The sequence below is a fragment of the Mobula birostris genome (genome assembly GCF_030028105.1).
Source record: "Mobula birostris isolate sMobBir1 chromosome 11 unlocalized genomic scaffold, sMobBir1.hap1 SUPER_11_unloc_1, whole genome shotgun sequence".
In the NCBI taxonomy this organism is placed as follows: domain Eukaryota; kingdom Metazoa; phylum Chordata; class Chondrichthyes; order Myliobatiformes; family Myliobatidae; genus Mobula; species Mobula birostris.
Genome location: NW_027274037.1, coordinates 488,917 through 501,422, shown reverse-complemented (window position 1 = coordinate 501,422; position 12,506 = coordinate 488,917). Strand labels below are relative to the sequence as shown.

Below are 12,506 nucleotides of genomic sequence, written 5' to 3'. Positions count from 1 at the left end.
TTCTGGGGAATTTCAAAGTAGCAAAGAAAAGAAAAACGACGAAAGCTCCATCAGGCGGCGGCGGCGGCACAGCAGCACAGACAAGCATGCACGCACATGGAGAGAGAGGAGAGCTGCTTGCTCTACACCTCTCCTGTGTCTGTGTCTGTCTGTCGATACAGCTCACTCACTCACTCACTCACGCAATGTGCAGACAACTCAACAACAGCACGGGCATCATATCTGGGCCGTTTGGCTAAGATCAAGTGCACATCCGGGCTGCAACCAGATCAGGTGCTGCAGGCAAGGCAGCAACTTCATGAGAGATGCCCCTTGGCATTCATTCCTGAAGCAAACTGCTCAACCGGCGCACTCATTCTGATGCCTGCTCACTCGGCTGCTGCCTGCACCAAGCACAGAAGCAGAGTGAAGTGGAGCAGGCCGAAAGACCTTTTCTGTCCCGCCACACTCGCTCCACTTCTCAGGCTCAGGCTTCTCAGCTGCTCCTTGAAGCCAACGGAGGACGCGACGGACGGACGGACGGATGGACGGGCGGGCGAAGGAAGGAAGGAAGGAAGGAAGGAAGGAAGGAAGGAAGGAACGAACGATATCGAGTCACTGGCTCTGCTGCAATTTCACCAGCAGCCAGCCAGCCTGTCGGACAGGCAGGCTCGTTCAAGTGTGCCAGCAGCCAGGGCACGCGGACGGGAGGGAGGAAGGAAGGAAGGGAGGGAGGCATCCGATGGAGCCCGGCTACAGAGCAACGGGGCGCCGCCGCCGCCGGCACAACAGGGCCCGGTGCTCCTGCACCCTGCATCCTCCCCGCCTGCACCAGACTGCCAAGACTGCTGCTCTCCTGCCCAGACAGACAGACCAGCTACAAGCATCACCACCTAGCCATAGCATCAGCAAAACTCTGCCTACCTGCCCTGCCCTGGCCTGGCCTGGCCTCCTGGCCTCCTCTGATGCGTCTGCCTGCCCCAGGCCCAAAGCCCCGCCCACCGTTCAAGGTAAGGCAGAGGCACAACCCCCCACTCCACCCACTCAGACCTCCCCAATATACATCGGCAGTGCAGTGCATCTCTAGCCTCGCTCAGAATCACGTCCCAAACCCCAAGATCACTCAAACGTCTCATGCTTACACCTACCTACTCGGCGTCCAGCTTTGGCGCACGTCTCCACAATTGCCACATCCGTCCACGTGCCCCTGCTTCACGCACGGCACTGTGCCTCCCTCCGGCAGGCATTTCGCCGATCCGTTTCCTGTTTCACAACCAAGGCATAATCAGTACCCCTTTCCTTCCACGGCGCGCACACGCGCCCACCCACTCCACCACTGAGCCATGCCGGCCAAAAACGCACCTGCAGAGCAGTGGGGCACAGGGCCGCCGTCAGCCCGCGACACATTTCCCTCCTGCCGTGCCCTCCCTCCTGTTTCTACATCCGTGCACCCACCCCGCTGCAAAACCAGTCAGTCTGCTCAGGCGTCAGCACAGAGGCATAATGAAGGGCCTCGGCCCTTCTCCCTTTACTGCCCTCTGTACAGCTTGGCAGATCCCTCAGCACTCCGTGTGCACGTGTGTCTGTGACTCTGTGTGTGTGTGTGTGTGTGTGAGAGAGAGAGATTGAGTGAGTGAGTGAGTGAGTGAGTGAGTGAGTGAGTGAGTGAGTGAGTGAGTGAGAGAGAGAGAGACAGACCCTGCCAGATCCCTCAGCATTCCATGTGTGTTTGTGTCGGTGGGTGAGAGAGACAGAGACAGAGACAGAGAGACAGACAGACACACACACACACACACACACACACCCACCCACCTCCACACACCCCCGTGTGCACGTGTGTCTGTGACTCTGTGTGTGTGTGAGATTGAGTGAGAGAGAGAGACAGACCCTGCCAGATCCCTCAGCATTCCATGTGTGTTTGTGTCGGTGGGTGAGAGAGACAGAGACAGAGACAGACACAGAGAGACAGACACACACACACACACAAACACACACACACACCCACCCCCACACACCCCCGTGTGCACGTGTGTCTGTGACTCTGTGTGTGTGTGAGATTGAGTGAGTGAGAGAGAGAGACAGACCGACCCTGCCAGATCCCTCAGCATTCCATGTGTGTTTGTGTCGGTGGGTGAGAGAGACAGAGACAGACACAGAGAGACAGACAGACACACACACACACCCACCCACCCCCATCCACCCTGGTAAAAAAAGGTGGTGGGGGAGCAGGGGAGAAGACACCACTGTGTCCAATGATAGCCTGTGCAGACGCAAAGTCTACAGCTTCTGTGAGATGAAACAAACTCAAGCCACTCAACAATTGTAATTCCACACACATCAAAATAAAGGCACAGAGGTGTGAATGGCTGCACTTCAGCCTTCGGCTTGGAGAGCACACCCATTGTTTCTCCTCAGGCACACCTGTAGCTGACATCTTCCTATTCCCAAGCTTGCCAGGAGGCTTTTCTGCCCGCGGACTTTGGCCACGTCCACAAACCTCGTAACCGGTCTTGAGCGGCGCACGTGGCCTCTGCCTTTGTCGCCCGGTGCAGTCCCATCCGCTCGCTCCCTCCCGGAGAGGGCAGAGCCTCCGAAGGAGACCGTTCAGCTGGATGCGCCAGCCAGCTGGGGCACGCAAAGCCGAGAGGCGCGCTCTCTTTGCCGAGTGCAGGGACGCCCTTGAAGGGCCGAGCGGCCTGCTCCCACTCCCCCTGCAGACTTTTGTGCAGACAGGACAGCGTGACCAGCCTCCCACGACCAGGAGAGCAGTGCAAGTTGAGCCAGCCTCTGAGACCGACCTGGGAGCCAGCCGAGGAAGCCGGCAGCCTTGACGTAGGCAGTGTGCCAGTGACGTAGGCGCCCGTAGGTACGGCCCCACTCCCAGATGATTGGTGGATCACTGGCAGCTTTACATAGCCTCTGACAAGTTGCACTCAGGACGGACCAGGTAGGCAACAGCTGTCCAGCACACCCACCGATCCCAGACAACCTAGGGGAGAGCTGCCAGCGGGCCAGGGCAGCAAGGTCTTTGCCAGGCCTCCTGCTTCAATCTAAACACCAGAGGCTAGGCAGGATGTAGCCGACTCAAGAGGCCGCCTGCATCGCTTCTCGGCCTTTTGGCTAAGATCAAGTGTAGTATCTGTTCTTATCAGTTTAATATCTGATACGTCCCTTATCTGGGGACCATATATTAAATTGATTTTTGGAACAGGGAGATGGAATAGGGGCTTGCTCCGTCCACTCCACGCATCGACCCGGTATTGCAGTGCCTCTGGGAACGGTGCACTCCCCTTCTGGGGAATTTCAAAGTAGCAAAGAAAAGAAAAACGACGAAAGCTCCATCAGGCGGCGGCGGCGGCACAGCAGCACAGACAAGCATGCACGCACATGGAGAGAGAGGAGAGCTGCTTGCTCTACACCTCTCCTGTGTCTGTGTCTGTCTGTCGATACAGCTCACTCACTCACTCACTCACGCAATGTGCAGACAACTCAACAACAGCACGGGCATCATATCTGGGCCGTTTGGCTAAGATCAAGTGCACATCCGGGCTGCAACCAGATCAGGTGCTGCAGGCAAGGCAGCAACTTCATGAGAGATGCCCCTTGGCATTCATTCCTGAAGCAAACTGCTCAACCGGCGCACTCATTCTGATGCCTGCTCACTCGGCTGCTGCCTGCACCAAGCACAGAAGCAGAGTGAAGTGGAGCAGGCCGAAAGACCTTTTCTGTCCCGCCACACTCGCTCCACTTCTCAGGCTCAGGCTTCTCAGCTGCTCCTTGAAGCCAACGGAGGACGCGACGGACGGACGGACGGATGGACGGGCGGGCGAAGGAAGGAAGGAAGGAAGGAAGGAAGGAAGGAAGGAAGGAACGAACGATATCGAGTCACTGGCTCTGCTGCAATTTCACCAGCAGCCAGCCAGCCTGTCGGACAGGCAGGCTCGTTCAAGTGTGCCAGCAGCCAGGGCACGCGGACGGGAGGGAGGAAGGAAGGAAGGGAGGGAGGCATCCGATGGAGCCCGGCTACAGAGCAACGGGGCGCCGCCGCCGCCGGCACAACAGGGCCCGGTGCTCCTGCACCCTGCATCCTCCCCGCCTGCACCAGACTGCCAAGACTGCTGCTCTCCTGCCCAGACAGACAGACCAGCTACAAGCATCACCACCTAGCCATAGCATCAGCAAAACTCTGCCTACCTGCCCTGCCCTGGCCTGGCCTGGCCTCCTGGCCTCCTCTGATGCGTCTGCCTGCCCCAGGCCCAAAGCCCCGCCCACCGTTCAAGGTAAGGCAGAGGCACAACCCCCCACTCCACCCACTCAGACCTCCCCAATATACATCGGCAGTGCAGTGCATCTCTAGCCTCGCTCAGAATCACGTCCCAAACCCCAAGATCACTCAAACGTCTCATGCTTACACCTACCTACTCGGCGTCCAGCTTTGGCGCACGTCTCCACAATTGCCACATCCGTCCACGTGCCCCTGCTTCACGCACGGCACTGTGCCTCCCTCCGGCAGGCATTTCGCCGATCCGTTTCCTGTTTCACAACCAAGGCATAATCAGTACCCCTTTCCTTCCACGGCGCGCACACGCGCCCACCCACTCCACCACTGAGCCATGCCGGCCAAAAACGCACCTGCAGAGCAGTGGGGCACAGGGCCGCCGTCAGCCCGCGACACATTTCCCTCCTGCCGTGCCCTCCCTCCTGTTTCTACATCCGTGCACCCACCCCGCTGCAAAACCAGTCAGTCTGCTCAGGCGTCAGCACAGAGGCATAATGAAGGGCCTCGGCCCTTCTCCCTTTACTGCCCTCTGTACAGCTTGGCAGATCCCTCAGCACTCCGTGTGCACGTGTGTCTGTGACTCTGTGTGTGTGTGTGTGTGTGTGAGAGAGAGAGATTGAGTGAGTGAGTGAGTGAGTGAGTGAGTGAGTGAGAGAGAGAGAGACAGACCCTGCCAGATCCCTCAGCATTCCATGTGTGTTTGTGTCGGTGGGTGAGAGAGACAGAGACAGAGACAGAGAGACAGACAGACACACACACACACACACACACACCCCCACCCACCTCCACACACCCCCGTGTGCACGTGTGTCTGTGACTCTGTGTGTGTGTGAGATTGAGTGAGAGAGAGAGACAGACCCTGCCAGATCCCTCAGCATTCCATGTGTGTTTGTGTCGGTGGGTGAGAGAGACAGAGACAGAGACAGACACAGAGAGACAGACACACACACACACACAAACACACACACACACCCACCCCCACACACCCCCGTGTGCACGTGTGTCTGTGACTCTGTGTGTGTGTGAGATTGAGTGAGTGAGAGAGAGAGACAGACCGACCCTGCCAGATCCCTCAGCATTCCATGTGTGTTTGTGTCGGTGGGTGAGAGAGACAGAGACAGACACAGAGAGACAGACAGACACACACACACACCCACCCACCCCCATCCACCCTGGTAAAAAAAGGTGGTGGGGGAGCAGGGGAGAAGACACCACTGTGTCCAATGATAGCCTGTGCAGACGCAAAGTCTACAGCTTCTGTGAGATGAAACAAACTCAAGCCACTCAACAATTGTAATTCCACACACATCAAAATAAAGGCACAGAGGTGTGAATGGCTGCACTTCAGCCTTCGGCTTGGAGAGCACACCCATTGTTTCTCCTCAGGCACACCTGTAGCTGACATCTTCCTATTCCCAAGCTTGCCAGGAGGCTTTTCTGCCCGCGGACTTTGGCCACGTCCACAAACCTCGTAACCGGTCTTGAGCGGCGCACGTGGCCTCTGCCTTTGTCGCCCGGTGCAGTCCCATCCGCTCGCTCCCTCCCGGAGAGGGCAGAGCCTCCGAAGGAGACCGTTCAGCTGGATGCGCCAGCCAGCTGGGGCACGCAAAGCCGAGAGGCGCGCTCTCTTTGCCGAGTGCAGGGACGCCCTTGAAGGGCCGAGCGGCCTGCTCCCACTCCCCCTGCAGACTTTTGTGCAGACAGGACAGCGTGACCAGCCTCCCACGACCAGGAGAGCAGTGCAAGTTGAGCCAGCCTCTGAGACCGACCTGGGAGCCAGCCGAGGAAGCCGGCAGCCTTGACGTAGGCAGTGTGCCAGTGACGTAGGCGCCCGTAGGTACGGCCCCACTCCCAGATGATTGGTGGATCACTGGCAGCTTTACATAGCCTCTGACAAGTTGCACTCAGGACGGACCAGGTAGGCAACAGCTGTCCAGCACACCCACCGATCCCAGACAACCTAGGGGAGAGCTGCCAGCGGGCCAGGGCAGCAAGGTCTTTGCCAGGCCTCCTGCTTCAATCTAAACACCAGAGGCTAGGCAGGATGTAGCCGACTCAAGAGGCCGCCTGCATCGCTTCTCGGCCTTTTGGCTAAGATCAAGTGTAGTATCTGTTCTTATCAGTTTAATATCTGATACGTCCCTTATCTGGGGACCATATATTAAATTGATTTTTGGAACAGGGAGATGGAATAGGGGCTTGCTCCGTCCACTCCACGCATCGACCCGGTATTGCAGTGCCTCTGGGAACGGTGCACTCCCCTTCTGGGGAATTTCAAAGTAGCAAAGAAAAGAAAAACGACGAAAGCTCCATCAGGCGGCGGCGGCGGCACAGCAGCACAGACAAGCATGCACGCACATGGAGAGAGAGGAGAGCTGCTTGCTCTACACCTCTCCTGTGTCTGTGTCTGTCTGTCGATACAGCTCACTCACTCACTCACTCACGCAATGTGCAGACAACTCAACAACAGCACGGGCATCATATCTGGGCCGTTTGGCTAAGATCAAGTGCACATCCGGGCTGCAACCAGATCAGGTGCTGCAGGCAAGGCAGCAACTTCATGAGAGATGCCCCTTGGCATTCATTCCTGAAGCAAACTGCTCAACCGGCGCACTCATTCTGATGCCTGCTCACTCGGCTGCTGCCTGCACCAAGCACAGAAGCAGAGTGAAGTGGAGCAGGCCGAAAGACCTTTTCTGTCCCGCCACACTCGCTCCACTTCTCAGGCTCAGGCTTCTCAGCTGCTCCTTGAAGCCAACGGAGGACGCGACGGACGGACGGACGGATGGACGGGCGGGCGAAGGAAGGAAGGAAGGAAGGAAGGAAGGAAGGAAGGAAGGAACGAACGATATCGAGTCACTGGCTCTGCTGCAATTTCACCAGCAGCCAGCCAGCCTGTCGGACAGGCAGGCTCGTTCAAGTGTGCCAGCAGCCAGGGCACGCGGACGGGAGGGAGGAAGGAAGGAAGGGAGGGAGGCATCCGATGGAGCCCGGCTACAGAGCAACGGGGCGCCGCCGCCGCCGGCACAACAGGGCCCGGTGCTCCTGCACCCTGCATCCTCCCCGCCTGCACCAGACTGCCAAGACTGCTGCTCTCCTGCCCAGACAGACAGACCAGCTACAAGCATCACCACCTAGCCATAGCATCAGCAAAACTCTGCCTACCTGCCCTGCCCTGGCCTGGCCTGGCCTCCTGGCCTCCTCTGATGCGTCTGCCTGCCCCAGGCCCAAAGCCCCGCCCACCGTTCAAGGTAAGGCAGAGGCACAACCCCCCACTCCACCCACTCAGACCTCCCCAATATACATCGGCAGTGCAGTGCATCTCTAGCCTCGCTCAGAATCACGTCCCAAACCCCAAGATCACTCAAACGTCTCATGCTTACACCTACCTACTCGGCGTCCAGCTTTGGCGCACGTCTCCACAATTGCCACATCCGTCCACGTGCCCCTGCTTCACGCACGGCACTGTGCCTCCCTCCGGCAGGCATTTCGCCGATCCGTTTCCTGTTTCACAACCAAGGCATAATCAGTACCCCTTTCCTTCCACGGCGCGCACACGCGCCCACCCACTCCACCACTGAGCCATGCCGGCCAAAAACGCACCTGCAGAGCAGTGGGGCACAGGGCCGCCGTCAGCCCGCGACACATTTCCCTCCTGCCGTGCCCTCCCTCCTGTTTCTACATCCGTGCACCCACCCCGCTGCAAAACCAGTCAGTCTGCTCAGGCGTCAGCACAGAGGCATAATGAAGGGCCTCGGCCCTTCTCCCTTTACTGCCCTCTGTACAGCTTGGCAGATCCCTCAGCACTCCGTGTGCACGTGTGTCTGTGACTCTGTGTGTGTGTGTGTGTGTGTGAGAGAGAGAGATTGAGTGAGTGAGTGAGTGAGTGAGTGAGTGAGTGAGTGAGTGAGTGAGTGAGTGAGAGAGAGAGAGACAGACCCTGCCAGATCCCTCAGCATTCCATGTGTGTTTGTGTCGGTGGGTGAGAGAGACAGAGACAGAGACAGAGAGACAGACAGACACACACACACACACACACACACACCCACCCACCTCCACACACCCCCGTGTGCACGTGTGTCTGTGACTCTGTGTGTGTGTGAGATTGAGTGAGAGAGAGAGACAGACCCTGCCAGATCCCTCAGCATTCCATGTGTGTTTGTGTCGGTGGGTGAGAGAGACAGAGACAGAGACAGACACAGAGAGACAGACACACACACACACACAAACACACACACACACCCACCCCCACACACCCCCGTGTGCACGTGTGTCTGTGACTCTGTGTGTGTGTGAGATTGAGTGAGTGAGAGAGAGAGACAGACCGACCCTGCCAGATCCCTCAGCATTCCATGTGTGTTTGTGTCGGTGGGTGAGAGAGACAGAGACAGACACAGAGAGACAGACAGACACACACACACACCCACCCACCCCCATCCACCCTGGTAAAAAAAGGTGGTGGGGGAGCAGGGGAGAAGACACCACTGTGTCCAATGATAGCCTGTGCAGACGCAAAGTCTACAGCTTCTGTGAGATGAAACAAACTCAAGCCACTCAACAATTGTAATTCCACACACATCAAAATAAAGGCACAGAGGTGTGAATGGCTGCACTTCAGCCTTCGGCTTGGAGAGCACACCCATTGTTTCTCCTCAGGCACACCTGTAGCTGACATCTTCCTATTCCCAAGCTTGCCAGGAGGCTTTTCTGCCCGCGGACTTTGGCCACGTCCACAAACCTCGTAACCGGTCTTGAGCGGCGCACGTGGCCTCTGCCTTTGTCGCCCGGTGCAGTCCCATCCGCTCGCTCCCTCCCGGAGAGGGCAGAGCCTCCGAAGGAGACCGTTCAGCTGGATGCGCCAGCCAGCTGGGGCACGCAAAGCCGAGAGGCGCGCTCTCTTTGCCGAGTGCAGGGACGCCCTTGAAGGGCCGAGCGGCCTGCTCCCACTCCCCCTGCAGACTTTTGTGCAGACAGGACAGCGTGACCAGCCTCCCACGACCAGGAGAGCAGTGCAAGTTGAGCCAGCCTCTGAGACCGACCTGGGAGCCAGCCGAGGAAGCCGGCAGCCTTGACGTAGGCAGTGTGCCAGTGACGTAGGCGCCCGTAGGTACGGCCCCACTCCCAGATGATTGGTGGATCACTGGCAGCTTTACATAGCCTCTGACAAGTTGCACTCAGGACGGACCAGGTAGGCAACAGCTGTCCAGCACACCCACCGATCCCAGACAACCTAGGGGAGAGCTGCCAGCGGGCCAGGGCAGCAAGGTCTTTGCCAGGCCTCCTGCTTCAATCTAAACACCAGAGGCTAGGCAGGATGTAGCCGACTCAAGAGGCCGCCTGCATCGCTTCTCGGCCTTTTGGCTAAGATCAAGTGTAGTATCTGTTCTTATCAGTTTAATATCTGATACGTCCCTTATCTGGGGACCATATATTAAATTGATTTTTGGAACAGGGAGATGGAATAGGGGCTTGCTCCGTCCACTCCACGCATCGACCCGGTATTGCAGTGCCTCTGGGAACGGTGCACTCCCCTTCTGGGGAATTTCAAAGTAGCAAAGAAAAGAAAAACGACGAAAGCTCCATCAGGCGGCGGCGGCGGCACAGCAGCACAGACAAGCATGCACGCACATGGAGAGAGAGGAGAGCTGCTTGCTCTACACCTCTCCTGTGTCTGTGTCTGTCTGTCGATACAGCTCACTCACTCACTCACTCACGCAATGTGCAGACAACTCAACAACAGCACGGGCATCATATCTGGGCCGTTTGGCTAAGATCAAGTGCACATCCGGGCTGCAACCAGATCAGGTGCTGCAGGCAAGGCAGCAACTTCATGAGAGATGCCCCTTGGCATTCATTCCTGAAGCAAACTGCTCAACCGGCGCACTCATTCTGATGCCTGCTCACTCGGCTGCTGCCTGCACCAAGCACAGAAGCAGAGTGAAGTGGAGCAGGCCGAAAGACCTTTTCTGTCCCGCCACACTCGCTCCACTTCTCAGGCTCAGGCTTCTCAGCTGCTCCTTGAAGCCAACGGAGGACGCGACGGACGGACGGACGGATGGACGGGCGGGCGAAGGAAGGAAGGAAGGAAGGAAGGAAGGAAGGAAGGAAGGAACGAACGATATCGAGTCACTGGCTCTGCTGCAATTTCACCAGCAGCCAGCCAGCCTGTCGGACAGGCAGGCTCGTTCAAGTGTGCCAGCAGCCAGGGCACGCGGACGGGAGGGAGGAAGGAAGGAAGGGAGGGAGGCATCCGATGGAGCCCGGCTACAGAGCAACGGGGCGCCGCCGCCGCCGGCACAACAGGGCCCGGTGCTCCTGCACCCTGCATCCTCCCCGCCTGCACCAGACTGCCAAGACTGCTGCTCTCCTGCCCAGACAGACAGACCAGCTACAAGCATCACCACCTAGCCATAGCATCAGCAAAACTCTGCCTACCTGCCCTGCCCTGGCCTGGCCTGGCCTCCTGGCCTCCTCTGATGCGTCTGCCTGCCCCAGGCCCAAAGCCCCGCCCACCGTTCAAGGTAAGGCAGAGGCACAACCCCCCACTCCACCCACTCAGACCTCCCCAATATACATCGGCAGTGCAGTGCATCTCTAGCCTCGCTCAGAATCACGTCCCAAACCCCAAGATCACTCAAACGTCTCATGCTTACACCTACCTACTCGGCGTCCAGCTTTGGCGCACGTCTCCACAATTGCCACATCCGTCCACGTGCCCCTGCTTCACGCACGGCACTGTGCCTCCCTCCGGCAGGCATTTCGCCGATCCGTTTCCTGTTTCACAACCAAGGCATAATCAGTACCCCTTTCCTTCCACGGCGCGCACACGCGCCCACCCACTCCACCACTGAGCCATGCCGGCCAAAAACGCACCTGCAGAGCAGTGGGGCACAGGGCCGCCGTCAGCCCGCGACACATTTCCCTCCTGCCGTGCCCTCCCTCCTGTTTCTACATCCGTGCACCCACCCCGCTGCAAAACCAGTCAGTCTGCTCAGGCGTCAGCACAGAGGCATAATGAAGGGCCTCGGCCCTTCTCCCTTTACTGCCCTCTGTACAGCTTGGCAGATCCCTCAGCACTCCGTGTGCACGTGTGTCTGTGACTCTGTGTGTGTGTGTGTGTGTGTGAGAGAGAGAGATTGAGTGAGTGAGTGAGTGAGTGAGTGAGTGAGTGAGTGAGAGAGAGAGAGACAGACCCTGCCAGATCCCTCAGCATTCCATGTGTGTTTGTGTCGGTGGGTGAGAGAGACAGAGACAGAGACAGAGAGACAGACAGACACACACACACACACACACACACACCCACCCACCTCCACACACCCCCGTGTGCACGTGTGTCTGTGACTCTGTGTGTGTGTGAGATTGAGTGAGAGAGAGAGACAGACCCTGCCAGATCCCTCAGCATTCCATGTGTGTTTGTGTCGGTGGGTGAGAGAGACAGAGACAGAGACAGACACAGAGAGACAGACACACACACACACACAAACACACACACACACCCACCCCCACACACCCCCGTGTGCACGTGTGTCTGTGACTCTGTGTGTGTGTGAGATTGAGTGAGTGAGAGAGAGAGACAGACCGACCCTGCCAGATCCCTCAGCATTCCATGTGTGTTTGTGTCGGTGGGTGAGAGAGACAGAGACAGACACAGAGAGACAGACAGACACACACACACACCCACCCACCCCCATCCACCCTGGTAAAAAAAGGTGGTGGGGGAGCAGGGGAGAAGACACCACTGTGTCCAATGATAGCCTGTGCAGACGCAAAGTCTACAGCTTCTGTGAGATGAAACAAACTCAAGCCACTCAACAATTGTAATTCCACACACATCAAAATAAAGGCACAGAGGTGTGAATGGCTGCACTTCAGCCTTCGGCTTGGAGAGCACACCCATTGTTTCTCCTCAGGCACACCTGTAGCTGACATCTTCCTATTCCCAAGCTTGCCAGGAGGCTTTTCTGCCCGCGGACTTTGGCCACGTCCACAAACCTCGTAACCGGTCTTGAGCGGCGCACGTGGCCTCTGCCTTTGTCGCCCGGTGCAGTCCCATCCGCTCGCTCCCTCCCGGAGAGGGCAGAGCCTCCGAAGGAGACCGTTCAGCTGGATGCGCCAGCCAGCTGGGGCACGCAAAGCCGAGAGGCGCGCTCTCTTTGCCGAGTGCAGGGACGCCCTTGAAGGGCCGAGCGGCCTGCTCCCACTCCCCCTGCAGACTTTTGTGCAGACAGGACAGCGTGACCAGCCTCCC

General features: G+C 58.0%; 3 non-coding genes across 3 annotated transcripts; all 3 read left to right on the top strand.

Annotated features, from left to right (window-relative positions):
- The first annotated feature begins 3,079 nt into the window (after positions 1–3,079).
- LOC140192075 (U2 spliceosomal RNA) lies at positions 3,080–3,270 on the top strand. Its single transcript, XR_011884052.1, has one exon. It is a non-coding gene; the product is annotated as a U2 spliceosomal RNA (small nuclear RNA).
- A 3,059-nt stretch (positions 3,271–6,329) lies between these two features.
- On the top strand, positions 6,330–6,520 carry LOC140192074 (U2 spliceosomal RNA). Its single transcript, XR_011884051.1, has one exon. It is a non-coding gene; the product is annotated as a U2 spliceosomal RNA (small nuclear RNA).
- A 3,079-nt stretch (positions 6,521–9,599) lies between these two features.
- Positions 9,600–9,790, top strand: LOC140192073 (U2 spliceosomal RNA). Its single transcript, XR_011884050.1, has one exon. It is a non-coding gene; the product is annotated as a U2 spliceosomal RNA (small nuclear RNA).
- Positions 9,791–12,506: the final 2,716 nt, after the last annotated feature.